This window comes from Carcharodon carcharias, chromosome 7 (genome assembly GCF_017639515.1).
Source record: "Carcharodon carcharias isolate sCarCar2 chromosome 7, sCarCar2.pri, whole genome shotgun sequence".
Lineage (NCBI taxonomy): Eukaryota > Metazoa > Chordata > Chondrichthyes > Lamniformes > Lamnidae > Carcharodon > Carcharodon carcharias.
The window spans coordinates 71,821,854-71,838,433 of NC_054473.1; the positions used below are offsets into that span (position 1 = coordinate 71,821,854).

Sequence of the window (16,580 nt, forward strand, 5' to 3'; positions counted from 1 at the left end):
TCCGGCCACTGAGTCAAAGTGCATGCAAATTTGAGAAATTTAATACATTCACAGTGTTACCAACTCTTCTTTGGGCTAAATTTTCTGTAGCCGAGCTTTGCATTCAGTTTTTCCCCCACAGCCTGCTAGCTCTAGGTTGGCTGAACTCATAGACCTCACCATTTTGGAAGGGCTCTGGGATGCACAGGATGCTTCCATACATATATTTTGTTAAATAAAGCCATAAGAGCTACATTTTTATACACTATATTGGAGGAACGGATAATGGAGTACTATATTATGAGCTAAAAAAATTTTTAGATTCATCTAATTAATTGGATCACGAAACGTCCTGACTCACCTTGTCCTCATTCTCAATGGAATTTTAGAATTCAAGCTGTAAGCTCTGAATTCTGTACGCCTGCTTCAGGATAGAATCATAGAATCCTACAGTTCAGGAGGCCAATTTTTAAAAAAAAATTATTTCATGGGATGTGACAAGGTTAGCATTTACTGCCCATTCCTAATTGCCGTTGAACTGAGTGGCTTGTTCGGCCATTGCAGCGGGCAGTCAAGAGTCACCCATGTTGATTTGGAGTCACATGTAGGCCAGACCAGGTAAGGATGGCAGATTTCCTTCCCTAAAGGACATCAGTGAACCAGGTTTTTAAGGACAATGAAACATGGTTTCATGGTTCACCATTACTGGAACTAGCTTTTAATTCAATTTCACATTATTAATCAAATTTAAATTGCACTCTGCCGTGGTGGAATTTGAACCCTTGTCCCCAGACCATTAAGCCTGGGCCTCTGGATTACCAGTCCCATGCCTTTACTGTTCTGCCACCTAGGCTGATCCTTTGAATGAGCTATGTAATTAGATCCCCTCCTCGCCTCTTTGCACATAGCCCTACACATTCTTCAGCTGAGTTTACATCCATCTCCCTTAAAATTAATGTTGAATCTGCTTCCACTACCTTTTCAGATAGCGCATTCCAGATCGTCATCTGTGTCTTGAGACTGTAGCTATACTGCTTTAAATCCAGTTGCAGCACAACGTTCGCAGCTGGCAAGTTATACTGCAGACTGTGCACTGCCTACCAGGAAAGGGCTCTGCGTGTGACTTTACTCTGCTGTGGGCTTTTTAAAAACATCTTGACAGAAGAACACTGGAACAGCCTTCTTGCTTCCAACACTTGTAGACCTAGGAATGGGCTATTCAGCCCCTCAAGCCTGTGCCGCCATTCGATTAGATCATGACTGATCTGCACCTTATCTACATCTATCCTGTTTCCGTATCCCTTAATACTTAATACAAACAAAAACTTATCAATCTTAGTTTTTTTTAGGAAACTTTCAATTGACTCCACAGCCTCACCAGCTTTTCAGGACATAAAGTTCCAGATTTCCGCTAGCCTTTGTTCAAAGGTGTGCTAAAAGGGCCATAGATAGGGTAGATAGGAAGAAATTTTTCCCCTTAGTGGAGGGGTCAATAATCAGGTGACATAGATTTAAGATAAGGGTCAGGAGGTTTAGACGGGATTTGAGGAGAAAGTTTTTCACCTATAGGGTGGGGGTTATCTGGAACTCTCTGCCTGAAAGGGTGGTAGAGACAGGAACTCTCACAACATTTAAGAAGTATTTAGATGAACACTTGAAACGCCATTGCATACAAGGCTACAGGCCAAGTGCTGGGAAATGGGGTTAGAGTAGATAGGGGCTTGATGACTGGCCCTGACATAATGGACTGAAGGGCCTCTTTCCATGCTGTAAAACTCAAACAATTCACTGCATAAAAACAAATTCTCATCACCCTGCTTGCCAACTCCTTTGCCACTTGTCTTAAAGCTCTCTCCTTTGTTATCAGCCTTCAGTGTTAGTGGAAATAGAATAGATAAGGAGAAATTATCAAAATGTAGTTCTGTCGAAGGGTCATGAGGAATCGAAACATCAACTCTTTTCTCCGCTGATGCTGCCAGACCTGCTGAGCTTTTCCAGGTAATTCTGTTTTTGTTTTTGTTTTAAAATGTCTTAATGTTGAGCATCTCCCCTCAACCTTCTCTATGCTAAAGAAAACATCCACAACAAATTACTGTGATCAGCAAGTATTGATCTCCTGGTTTTTGTGCTATGTGCTGGTGTGGAGCTTACAAGTTTGGTCTGCAATGCATACTTTCACAAATGTGTTTTTCTTTCCTCTCTCAAGCCGGAATCAAACAAATGGTAGAATGGGTGAGGTGACAAATGAGTTAAAAACTCAATTTTACATATTGGCTCTAGACAAGTGCCTGACCACAACTCGATCCAAGGCTAACAGAAAGCAGATGTTTCCCTATCTGGATGGGGGAAACTGCTTGACAGTTAGCACATTTAGCTTTTTCTTGACGTTATGAGGCTAGCTCATAGCGTGCAAACAGAGCAGTTGAGCTGAAATGCGTCAAAAGGCAGTCAAAGGCTTCTGACAAAGTCACAGAATGAGTGAAGCTGAAGCAGTATGTGAACATTATCTGGGTTAGATCATCTTAAACTCCACAAATCCACTTGTCATTCAAAGTAATTATATTACAGTGGTGTTGATGCTTAAAATTCACTTTGGCGACAAATGATGTCTGAGGCACTACAGCTATAGTTGTGGCTGAGGTCCCAGGAACATGGCTACCATATTATTGAGAGGTTATTTTTGAATGCCCAACACCAATTCCAATAGTCAAGTTTTAACACTCATATTAAACTTGAGTCATGCATCAACTACCTAAGACAGACAGTCTTCTGCATTTTTGAGATATCATTGTCCTCTTTGTAGCAAAGAATAACACACATGGATCCAATCCCATATTAAATCATTAAATGCTTCGTGGGACCCTTCCTGTTGAGGTGGGGGTTGGGGGGGGGGGGGGTGGGGAGCGGGTGGGGTGGTCACATCACCCAACCTTGTGGTTATGCCATTTTACCAAAGGACATAGGAAAATTCAACAAATTCAAAACATTTAACAGCAGTTTGGTTGACAATCAATCAGCGAAGGATAAATTTCCACAGATACTAGCCCTGACAGTTTTGGTTGGCTTGTGGTTTGGTCTAGAAAGGAGATCTTCGAATGGTTAATGAGTAGTACCAAGGAAGGCCCTCTGTCTGAATAGATTACACATTACCCAGATTCACACCTGTCAGCTGAAGTGCATCAAAAGGCAGTCAATCTAGGACCCTAGGTCAAAGACTGCCCTTTGAAAATGCAACTCTTCCTTTGTGTTTAAATTTGGACAGTAATGATTAATGAATGAACCCAAGGGATGCTCATGGTATCCGCACCTCGAAATTTTAAAAGCAGCTTTCTGAAACAAGTCCACAGAGCAGCCAGCGCTGAAAGGACATTTCTCTTGGCTATTGAACTTCAATCCACAAAGTGCGACACAAATCAGATAGTTTGGTTATTTAAAAAAACATATATATCACGTCATAAACTGCAAGATCATACTCTTGGCATCCAAAGCATGGGATAAGTTTCAACAATGTCGGGAATTGAAGATAAAAGGAAGGAATAATAATACATCATAGCAACTAGCAGAGGTACAATTTTCTCAAGAAAAATCGGGGATGTGGTCTGAAAAGAGATGCATGATCATAATGCATGGTTATGGTCTGATAATCATAGTCTGCAACTCAATAACTATGCACCGAAACTAAAGCTGTTGAGATGGCAGTTTTCCATGTGTGAAATTCAAGCTCAGATGACCCCACTGCTTCAAACAGAAGGTTCAATTTAGTACAAGACACATCAGATACTCAAGTTTGCAAAGTGCAGGTTTTCCACTCTTTTTCAAAGAATGTGATACAAAACAATGGTTTCCACTTGATTGGTTAACTAGGCAACAACAAACAACTGCAATGTTCACAACTGCATTTAGTACTATACCTTTTCTGGAAATGATATGTGGAAAGATGCAACAGTTAAGTGTTAGCTGTGACTACGGGGTAGTACTCTTGCCTCAAGAAGTTTGTGGGTTCAAATCCCATTAGAGGCATGAGCACAAAATATAGGCTGATACCCCATTTGCAGTACCATGGAAGTGCTACACTGCTGGATGTGCTAACTTTTGCATAAGTTGTTAAGCCGAGGTTCTCTAACTTGGATGTAATAGATCCCATGGCACTATTTGGAAGAAGGACAGGGGAGCTATACCAGAGGTTCTGGCCAATAATTCCCCTTTAATAAACATCACAAAAAACATATTATCTGGTCAAAGTTCTTTTATATCTAAAAGTTCATCTTTGATTGTAAGAAATTATGAGGTAATTTGGCCAGTAAGACTTGTTGCACCTACAAATCTTACACAATTTGCCACATAGCGCCTCTAGTGAGGGACCAACACATAGCTTCAAGTATCATGGTGGTTTATTGAAATCATTTTAAACAAACCAATGCAGGACCTCAAAAACACCCAAGCCATGTCATCTAGGGGGACATTTACCTCAATATTCCATATATTTTTCCTAAAATAGAACCTGGCAGAGTTCCATTTGCAATTTTTTGGGGATTCCTGCAGTTTGAATTTTACAAACAAATTATACATCTACAGCACAGAAGTCCTGGCAATTATCACAATTTGCTGTGTGCAAATTGGCTGTTCTGTTCCTCGGTGAGAATAGGGACAAAACATTAAAAGTATTTCATTGGTTGCTATGGATCTTCTCAGGGAGGGAAAGCTGCTGTATAAGTCCAAGTCATTCATTTTTCCTAAAGGGGTCTATAGTTCAGAATGACACTCAAGTTGTGTTCCACGGATAACCAGCTCAATGCCAGTGTAGCAACTTAGTCACTTATGTTCAAGGAATGAGGAGCTCAAGTGACCAAAATACAAAGAGAGTACACTTGACGGGCTTGGAAAGATAATGTATGTTGAACTGTGAAGATGACAGGGATCTTCTATTCAAAGAGCTGCAGATATTTATTTTCTGAAATATGAATTTCATGTACCATAGATATAATCATGTGATACAGCAGCTGAGGGATGGTTTTTAGTCAAAAGGTATTGAAAGCAGTGTTGCTATTAATGACTTCTCCCGAGTTGTTTCCAGAGGTTTCTCAGTTTATTGGGAATCCAAACTTGCAATGAGAACAAAAACTGTTGAACTGTTATCCTGTCAGGAACTCTTGATGTAATTATCTAAGGACATACATGTAAATGTCAACCACTTGATAATCATTATAGACAATTAGCAACAAAGGCTCAAATGATTGATAACCATCTTACAAAAAAAATACCCTGGAAAGGTCATGGAACATGAAGAATTTACAAAACCATGACCTGGCAGCTGATGTAGATTGTTTGATTTTTGTCATTTTTAGCAAAGTTGTTGCAAACATTGTTCTGAATTATATTACTGAAAGCATCTTGGAACCTGAAACTACTCCAGTAGTTTTAGTACAGTTACTGTAATAATTATATCTCTGATAAACATAGGACTGTAGCTTTAAGAATAATCCTGCATTGTAAGATCACAATCTGTGTAAACCATTGAGTTCGCAGCACAGAGAACCTCTAGGAGACAGTTCTTCTTTAGTTAAAGAGTTAGATGCACACGTGTAGTTGCTGCTGCTGTCTTGTAAATAAAGTTAAATGTGTCCGTCAAGAAAAGTTGCCTGGGAAATCAAACTCTATAAACAGTCACACATTTCTAAAGGATCCTATTAATATGCCTCCTTGGCTGAATGGGCAGCCCTTCCATTCATGGATCAGAACGTTGTCAGGATAGAATTTAAGGGGAAGATAGGTGAACGCGCAAAGGAGAAAGGAATAGAAGGTTATGTTGCTAGGGTTAGATGAAGAGTGGTTGGAGGAGGCTTGCAAGGAGCATACACAACAGCTTAGTTTACCAAATGGCTTGTTTCTGTGCTGCAGATTGTTATAATTTGTTGCTCATTCAACAAGTAAAGGAGGAATCTGCAGCCAGCTTTTCCCTACCAAGGGTTTATTCACAAAACCCAAAGAATACAGGCACAGAGCCCTTTTTCATTTCCCCCCCACCCCACCTCCCCTCAGGAGGTGGAAACCAGTTCTTATATGTACTTCAGAATAATGTCCTAACCTGTCCCCATTTCCTAACAGCTGGTCTCACTGACAACTAGAGCATGCACTTCATTGTGACAAGAATGCAACATTAACAGATTTGTTTGTAAAGTCCGAAGTGCAGGAATCCCCAAAAAATTGCAAATGAAACCTTGCCAGGAATGCTGGAAAAATATATGTAATAATCAGGGTAAATTGTTCCCTAGATGACAAGACTTGGGTGCTTTTGAGGTCAAGGCTGCAACTTGTTTAAACTAATCTCAACAAACATCGCCTTGATACTTGTAGCTGCGCTACGTGGCAAATTGTGTACGATTTGTAGGTGCAACAAGTCTTGCTGGCCAAATTATCTCAATTTCTTGCAATCAAAGATGATCTTTTAGATATTAAGGAACTTTGATGGCATTATCAAAAATGATGATGGTAGACTAGAAGTCCAAAACTCGGTGTACCGAAAGAAGATGTTCCACAGCTAGCAGACCTCAATTGCTTCCGAGGCCTATTGACACTGTAGCTCAATAGTCTGCACAAGATCATAGAATCTTAGAGCACAGAAGAAGCCATTCAGCCATGATAGCTCTTTGAAAGAGCTGCCGAATGAGTCCCATTCCCCTGCTCTTTCCCCACAACCCTGCAAATTTTAACTATTTATCTAATTCCCTTTTTGATTATCAACAATTGGAATGGTGGGAAATTGCCATCACAGTAACCAGGAAATTATGATGGATGGCAGTGGGAGTAATAGCAAGATCATTTCCGTCTAGGTTAGCAGTCAGGCGGCCTGTATTGGGCCGCTAAAAGATGCTTCAGGGTAGACTTGCGCATCCAGGACACTGCAGATCTTTTAAAAAGCTACTTTTCGTCAGCCTTCAGTGCAGAAGATGATGAGTTTGCAATGACACATCGTAGGGTTGAAAGAGGCAAAGTAGATGGGGATATAGTCCTCGGTAGAATAAAAGATCTCAAAATAATAGGACGGCTGGACCTTATAGCATTCACCTAAGCATGTGCAAAATAACGAGGGTCATACTCTCTGGGGTCCTCGCTCAAAAATATGTAACAGCTTGCTGTGGTCTGAGATTGTATCCATGGAGTGGAGAGAGGTCTGTGCACTAATTTTTAGAAAGGCATTGTCAGAACTTTGAAACCATTATTTTGACTTCAGTTATAGGTAGTTCTCCAGAAGGAATCTAGGGAGATCCACTATATAACCACATTAATATGTAGGGGTCATCAGAGAGTCTCAACTTGACTTCTGGTAAAGAAGGTTATATCTCACCAACGTGATTCAAAGTTTTGACGAAGTTGCTAAGTTGCTGGATATAGGTTGCCTGCACACACCATATACCTTGAATTTTCAAAAGGTCTTTGACAAGATGCTACAAACAGAAATAAAAACAAAAAAAAAACTGCAGATGCTGGAAATCCAAAACAAAAACAGAATTACCTGGAAAAACTCAGCAGGTCTGGCAGCATCGGCGGAGAACAAAAGAGTTGACGTTTCGAGTCCTCATGACCCTTCAACAGAACTGAGTTCTGTTGAAGGGTCATGAGGACTTGAAACGTCAACTCTTTTCTTCTCCGCCGATGCTGCCAGACCTGCTGAGTTTTTCCAGGTAATTCTGTTTTTGTTTTGCTACAAACAGAAGGCTGCTTAATAAGGTTGAGGTCCTGTGAAATTAGCAGGCAGATTTTGAGTTGGCTAAGGAATTGGCTGCAATCTTGTTAGCAGAAGGTTATTTATTAGTAGCAGTGATTGCACGTGGGAACTGATTAGCAGTGGAGTGTTCAGGCCATTACCATTCACCATCTTTATCAATAATTTCAATGAATTTGTTGTGAGAACAACCTGCAAGGGTGTGAACAATGCAAAGATTCATGCAAGTGTCAGATGATAAAAATAGGATACAGGCAGATCCAGACGCAATGGGAAATGGGCTCAAAGCTAGCTGCTATCAATGGAGATGGGTAAATATAATGTGAGGCACATGCAGCTAGCAAAACCAAGTATATGTACACCATGCTGGGCTGTATGCTCAGGGCTGGCGACTAGAAGACAAAGTTGGGTATTATATTACATGAATCTCTAAATGTCAACAACCAGTCAGTTGAAAAACAGAGTGTAGGGATGTATTACCAAGATAATTAGATATAAAAAAGAAAAATAATATACTGCATTTCTGCAAGCCTGGTTTCAGCCTCAGTTAGAATCCTGCGTCCATTTTTGGCCCTCTTATGTGGATGATAGGGGTCCAGAAGAGAGCCATTCGCTTATGGCTAGGATTTTACATTGGTCGGGCAGGCTTGGCAGGGGCGGTCACGGAGCCAACCACCACCCACGATCTGCTCCGCACCACGATTTCACACTGGTGGGCCAATTAAGGCCACCCTGCCTGGATCACGAGCAGTAGCGCTGAGCGCTACTTGTGCAGGTGGGAGGAGGGAGAGATAGTCGGGTCGCATGCGCACAAAAGAGCGCTTCAATCTGCCCGAGGCACAGAGTTGCCTTAGGTAGATTGAAGCGCTTTTTAAAAAAAAAATATAAGGACAGTAAAAATTTAATGAAACCTGTTCCCTCATGTGACTGTGTCACCTGAGATGGGACTTGTTTTTATTTTCAAAATAAAGTTCTTATATAATTAGCATTTGCTTTAGGAAACCTCATCCTGCTCGTGGGTGAGGGCTCCTAAAAATGTAAAGGCTGCTTGGCCTTTTCGCCTGCCCGCCTAACATTAAGTTGGATGGGCAGCATAAATTTGAAGTTAATTAGTACATTAATGGCCTTAATAGAGCTTTCAGTCAGTGACGGGCAAGCAGCCGACTCTGGCGTGCGCACCCGCTGAACAAAATATCGCGCGTCATTTTACGTTCCAGCGTGTCAGGCATGAGCCCGCATGCCGAGTGTAAAATTCTGCCCTATGTCTACTTTAATGGCCCTTAGTCACCATGACAGACAGAGTTGTGGCGTTTTAACTCCAGAAAAGCATAGACTTTGAGTAGATTTGATTGGGAGCTGTAAAATAATGAAAGGATTAGACTTCGTCCATATGGATAGTCTATCTGAGTTAGTTAGGTCAGAAAGGATCAGGAGATATGAATAAAAGTTATTTATTGCAGAACGAGATTAGATATCAGGAGATAGGCTGATAATTCTTTGCAAACAGCATTATGAAACAAGTTGCCAGTTCGTGTCATGACTGTGGATTTTCTGCATGTATTCTAAAGTTGCTGATTGTACTTGCTGTAACCCCAATAAAAGGTAGTTGGGAATAGAGGAAAATGTGTCACACAATCACCAGTGATCATCTGGGACTTGACTGGTTGCTTTCAGGAGTTGGAGGAATTTCCCAGAACTTTTTCCAAGCTATTGTATGGGCATTTCTTTTTCTCCTTTTTTTTGCCTGTCCCTAGAGGTTGTGCAGCTGGTGGACATGAGGGCTACAGTTTGCCAAGATTGTGCCATGGAAGAGGCTCAATAGACCCTTCCTTGTCCTTGGGGTGTGTGTGTGTGTGTGTGTGTGTGTGTGTGTGTGTGTGTGTGTGTGTGTGTGTGTGTGTGTGTGTGTGCGCGCGCGCGCTCCTCACAGAGGTTCAGATGATACTCAGTACAGCTGAGTAATGGAGGCCCACCTGGTTTACAGCCGCAATGTGATCAAAAACAGATGAGACCCTGCAGTATGGCAGGAGCCTGGAGAATTCCAGACACTCATGGATACTTACCACTTATGGACTGAACTAACAAAAGAGGGGTGGATTATGCCCACCCACCTCAACCATCCTGTAATTCAGCATGAAGAGTTGGAGGCCTCAACATGTGACATCTCTTCTGATATAGTTTCCAAACAGAAAGGAAAAAAGACTTGCATTCATGACCACCAGTTGTCTCAAAGTGCTTTTTGAAGCGTACTCACTGTTGTCATGTAGGAAATGCAGCAGCCAATTTGCACTCATGGCTGTTCTTCTTTGAAATGGTGCCGTGAGACCTTTTATATCCACCTGAAAAGGCAGATAAGCTCGCCCGAAAGACAACACCTTGGACAGTGCCGCACTCCCTCAGTATAGCAAGGGAGACTCAACCTGAATTTTTATGCTCAAGCCCTGGAGTGGAACTTGAACCCAGAGACTTGTGACTCAGAAACAAGTGCGCTACCAACTAGCTCCAGCAGCATGGTTACATTGAAAAAGAGATCCAAAAAAAGTGGCCTGAATGTGAATTGTCTGATGGTTAAGTTCATGTCACTCAAGCATTGCAGTACTGAAGTTGACACTGAATTAGATGGCTGATCTGTGATCAGGCCAAGCCATATCTTTCACTAGAGGTTATGAAGACTGGCCCCTTGCAGTGCCAGTAACGCTAAAGTTGACTGCACATGAACTGACCGGTAAAACAAACTCTTCTGATTTAAACTTGTTGCTGAAGCCGTGTGACCCATCTGCATTGTGAGGAAAACAATGCATTTCATTATCAGGCACTAGCACCATTTGGAAGGGATCCAAAAACCTGAAACTCAGAAGCTATGTTCAGCAACAGTCAGGAATTCAGAAGTCTTAGGGGAAGGGGTGATTGGGGGCTTAGGGGGTTGGCGGTGGGCAGGGTTGGGTCGGGGGGGGGGGTGTGGGGGTTGGCGCTTGTGAAAAACTGACTGCTTTTCTGACTGACCAGAATTGGGAATGGAGCAAGAGCAAATCTGCAAATCTTTAACTTCAGAATCCCGCTTCCAATGTTCATTAGCTGGATAAACCTCTACCCTTTCCACCCCCCCCAAAAAAACTGCCTCGACAGTGAACCACATAAAAGACCAATATCATGTATAGATGAGGTGAAAATATTAAGAGAAGTGGGGACTTATGATTTTACTCCAGGAAACTAGGACAATCGATGCCAGTGATTAGTGACTGAGGAGTATTAAGCACTCATTTATTTAATTTCGATTCCAGGGGACCAGTGCTCATGAGTGATGAGAAAAGGGGTCCAAGATTTTACCCTCTCTTCTCCCAGAACCCAAGATAAGTAGCCGACTGCTTAACTTATCTCCAAGAATCCAAGCTAAATGGCCACCAATATAAAAGTGATTACACTGATCGCCTACTTAATTGAATAAGTAAGTAGTCTGCATCTGTCAATTTGGCTAATAATGTGTTAAACTTGACACATATTTAGGGACCAACTATTCACGGCACAGCAACTGTGCCACATCATAATCTGTCTGCACAACTTAAAGCCATTGTGATTAGGTTCACATAGTGCTCAAATTCAGAGTAATAACTGAGCTTGATGAATCATTTTGATATCGCTTCACAGCAATTAGAGTAATTGGAAATTGGATTCCAGAAGTAATTATACAGCAAACAAGTGCATTAGTTTCACATCCTGTTCCAGCTGCATTTCCGTTCTTCACTCACTCAGGTGCTTAGTTTTAACTATTACATATCTGAACACAGCTAAATTATTGTAACTGATTTGAGCCACCCAACATCCCAGGGAGCAATCTAGTTTTCTGAGCTTTCTCAGTACAACCCACACAACAATATCTATCTTCAGTGGGAACAAACACGCTTGCATTTATATAGGGCAATTCATCACCTCAGATGTCCTGAAGCATTTCTGAGCCACCAGGGCACTCGGGAAATTCAGTCTGCCACCTTACACAGAGCAAGGTTCCACAATCAACAATGTGATAAGAGGACTAGATAATTTGTTTGAGTGTTGTTGTTTGAGGAATACATCCTGAGCAGGATACCAAAAGAACTCCCGATCATCTTCAGAGATCTCTTATGTCCAACTGAAAAGTTGGGGGGGGTGGGGGGGTGCAGTAGAAATGGGGCCTCAGCTGAAAGACAGCACCTTTGACAGTGCAGCAGGCTTTCAATGCTGCAAAGTGCCATCTGAGATTCCATAATGTAGACTTTGGAGTGCGTTTTGAATCGATAACTTTCTGACCTGCATGTGAGTGTGTGGCCACTGAGTCAAGCCTGGCTTTTCAGATCATAGCACAAGTTGTGATGAGCCATTTAACATCGGTTTAGCTCTGTGCTTTCATCTCAGAAATGTAGGATTTAATCTAGCCCATGATACAGAAGAGAGTTGAATTTGCAAGCAATTAGAGTTAATGAGAAAAAGGTCAATGCTCAAAAGCATTGTACAAGGGCTGTGTATAAATTTAGAAGAGTGTCAGCTGTCATGTAGCAGAGTTTACGGCCAAGGTCCAAAGGGTTAAATTATGAAAGCAGGTTGCATGAGCCTAGGTTTTATTCCCATGACTTTAGAAGCTTGAGGACTGATCTACTTGAAGGGAGTAAACGTTAAAAGGATGGAGTAGGGAAAATACAGAGTAAAGGCTATAAGGCGTGGCGAGGGGAAGGCACGCAAGCGCGGCAAGGGGAGGGTACATGAGATGAGGTGAGGAAGTCAGAGGAGGAGAGTTGAGGTGAGAGAGAGAAGGAAGGTGAGAGGGTAGTGGGGCTGAAGGGGGTGGAGGGCAAAGTAGAAAGGAGACAAAGGGAGGTTCAAGAGAATAGAAAAAAGAAAGAATCCACCGAGCTGTTGGGCTAGATTTTGCAGCAGAAGCTGCTGTCAGCATGCCAGGCAGCTGCCACTTTGCTTCACGCCTCGGATTTGTGAGGGTGCTGACAACAGCAAAGCACATTCATTAGTGTCGTAGCTTTCTACCGTTTTCCATGTGCCGTCTTAGGGGTAATTTAATGACCATCATTTACTGAAATCAGAAGAAAAGCCAAGTCTGAGAAAACAAGTTTAGTTTGGTTTAATCCCTTTAACATTGGACCTGCAATCAGAAGCAAACAAAATAAGCTTCTTTAGGCAGCACATTCATCCCACAAAACAAATATCACCTTCATCTCATTTAACACAAATGAAAGAAATTCTGAATCGGAAATCGGCCCTGACTAAAGGAAGCCTCCCACCCAATAGAAAAAAAAACCCATAGCTGCAGCTGTGATCTAGGAGACCAAGTGTGTGTTAGGTGAAGGTTAAAAGTTTAGAACATTCGCTAGGAAACACAGCATGTCTAACAATAGAGCTGGGTTGTGAAATATGAGGAAGAGGTCTCCGTTCAGATGCAATTGATTAAAAATTTGTTCCCTTTCCTCCCACTCCTTAATTTCATGGAAAAACAGTGGGTTTTCCCACCAATTAGCTCAGCAGCCTCTCTCCTTAAAATGCGCATGATTTGATGAATCATTGCAGTAAGGCACTTTTCAAGGAATAAAGATTAAAAGGGGGAGGAAGGTGGAAAGTTAAAAATCTCACAGGAGTAGAGACTTTGGCCTGGATTTTCATGCCTCTAAGTCAGAAAGGAGGCAGGCCTACTTTAGAAATGGCGGGTGGGACCCGAGTCCAGGATTCCTGCCGCCATTTCAATTTCGGGTAATTTTCGCCAGCATGGGATAAGGGTGCAGTAGTCAGCATACGTGCAGCATTCTCACCCTTGCCAGTTCCATCATAGCGATGGGCATTTCAAACCCCTCCCTCCCCCACACCCCTCACAATATTGGGGTAGGCCCATTCCTTTTGTAGATATGGTTAACAGCGCCTCAGAGGTGTTGGGAACCATGGGGGATTCTCAGTTTCAAAAATAAAAAAGAGTCATTCAACGTTTCCTTTGAAATACATTGCTCCTCTTAGCTTCGCACAAAGCTGTCAATCACAGGTAGTGAAGAGTCCCATTGAGGAAACCTTCAATCCACTTTACAAATCTTGCCTGGATGAGCGCAGCTCCAACAACACAAGAAGCTTGACACCATCCAGAACAAAGCACGCTTGATTGGCACCACATCCACAAACAATCACTCCCTCCACCACTGACACACAGTGGCAGCCTTGTGAACCATCTACAAGATGCATAGCAGGAACTCGCCAAGGCTCTTTTGGCAGCACCTTCGAAACCCATAACCACTATCACCTAGAAGGACAAGGGCAGCAAACACATGTGAATACCACTACCTGGAAGCTCCCCTCTAAGCCACTCACCATCTAGATATGGAAATATATCATTGGGTCAAAATCCTGGAACTCCCTCCCTAACACCACTGTGGGTGTGCCGACATCACATGGACTGTAGCAGTTCAAGGCAGCAGCTCATCACCACTTTCTCAAAGGCATTTAGAGATGGGCAATAAATGCTGGCCCGGCCAGCTATGCCCACATCCCATGAATTAATATTTTTAAAAATGTAAATAAATACACAGGTATTGAAAAACTACAACAAAATACAAGGTAATAACTTATTACAAGGTAATAGAGATGTCAATCAAAAAAACTTACACTCCGCTCTACAGCTGTGTTAACATTGCATGCTGAGCTAATTGTATCAACAATAGCAAGCTGAACTGATGACTTGGTATCTGTTTGTACAGGTGGCCTCATGATGAATATTTGGCTGAACTCCAAGGCTAACTAATGCACTTAGCTCAGCAGGCAATGTTGATACAGCTTCAGAGCAGACTGCAAGCTTTGTTTGATTGACATTGCTACTACCTTGTAATAAGTTCTTTCCTTGATGTGGTTACTCAATGCCTTTATGAACATTTACACAAGATTAAAAGCTCTGAAGTGGATGAAATCTTCTGACATTGATACTATGAATGATTGTAGTTGATTCACACTTTGAAAAATATTGCTCAGCTTGCAACCTCTTAAAAGGTATCTTTTCCAAGTCTCTGCTTATGTTGTCAGTTTCTGGAGAATTTCAAAGGCTTATCAAGCTCATTAATAGCTTATTGGTTCTGTAGATAATGGACACTGGGAGGCATTGGGGGCATGAAGGGTATGGGGGTCATGAGGGAGAGAGGAGTGAGAGTCTAACATTCATAATTATAACTGAGCTGATGACTAAGGAAATGAAGACAGGCCTTCTTGTTGCCGGCCTCAGACCTACCTTTGAGGGCACCAGGCCCAAGTCCATCTCGCCCCGCCACCCGCGAACAAAAACATGGCGGACTGGGGCCTCCTCAATAGAGGCAAGTTTGTGGGGTCTTGAACGTTCCTGACTCCCAAATCCCTGTCACCAAAATCTGATGCTTTCTTTCGAAAACTGTCTTCCTCCCAAAATGGGGTCACAATGCAGGTATGTCAGCAGTATTGCAGTGGTAACCCTCTCGCCAGAATTATATAGTTGAGGGTTCAAGTTCCAATCCAGAGACTTGAACATATAATGTAGGCTGAGTGCAGTACTCAGGGGGTGCACCGCTGTTGGAGGTATCCTCTTTCAGGTGAGACATTAAATACAACTTCTGCACTCTTGGGTGGACTTAAAAGGTCCTTATTAGGAAGAGAAGGGGAGTTCTCCCTTATGTTCCGAGCATTGTTTATTCCTCAATTAGTACCTAACACAGATTATCTGGCTATTATCACATTGCCAATTGTGGGAGCTACTGTGCTCAAATCGGCTGCTCTATTTCTCCTACTACAGCAACGACAATACTTCAGAAAGAAGCTGTAAAGCAGTTTGGGATATCCTGAGGTCATAAAAGGCACCATAAAAATGGGAGTCCTGTTTTCTCCTTTCAGGGAATAGAATCCTAGACCCTAGACCGAGGTAATTTGGCCAATGTGTCTATGCCGCTCTCCAGGAGAGCATAATTCCTTTTGCTGTCTAGGCTGAGAAAGGATTAAACTCACCCAGTGACCTAGATTGGTGGACACTCCCAAATATTGAAAACACTGACCCTCACCCCACCTCAAGCCATGTTCTCAAAGCTTAAACTGCCGGATAGCTCCGACGTGTAGTCAGTTTTGACACAGGTGAAACAAAGAGCCAATTTTTCTTCCAGTGGCAAACATCCCACTACCAAACACACATCCTGTTTAGACTCACTCTTGTCGATCAGTATTTCACTATGTTACTGACCAACAAACAAGGCATTCCGCAGAGTTCAATGCCCTCTGTGCAGAATACAATCCAATCATTCACTAGGAAAGCACCTCTATGTTGCATTAAGGATTCTCACACTCCATCCTTTCAAAGAGGTTCAGTAATTACACCTTTTGCCTTGGTGCCAGTGCTGTATTTATTTTGCAGGATGGATTTCGCAACCGGAGAAAGCTGCAGAAATGTAATTACCTTTCAGTCAAAAGAATCAGGCAAAATATTACTTCAGGAGGATTTTAGTGCCGAGACAGCAATGAAGTTGAGTCCTTTCCACTATAGGTTCGCCTCTAATGGGGCTCCTGATAAAGGAGATGAACTGCAGCTTAAAGAGAGAGCTTGCATTTTTATAGCACAACCTCGGGACGTCCCAAAGCACTTGACAGCCAAAGAAATACTTTTGAAGTATAGCCACTGTTGTACTGTGGAAAATGCACCAACTATTTTGCGCACAGCAACATAATGAGATCCTGACTAGTTAATCTGTTTTAGTGAAATTTGTTGAGGGATAAATATTGGCCGGGACACAGAAAAACTACGATAAAAGCAAAAAACTGCAGATGCTGGAAATCCAAAATAAAAAATACCTGGAAAAACTCAGCAGGTCTAACAGCATCTGCGGAGAGGAACACAGTTAACGTTTCGAGT

General features: G+C 42.2%; 1 protein-coding gene across 7 annotated transcripts in view; it reads right to left on the minus strand.

The window, feature by feature from the left end:
* itpr1b (inositol 1,4,5-trisphosphate receptor, type 1b) overlaps positions 1-16,580 on the minus strand; it is a 492,964-nt gene that overhangs the window by 208,972 nt on the left and 267,412 nt on the right. The window lies entirely within an intron of this gene.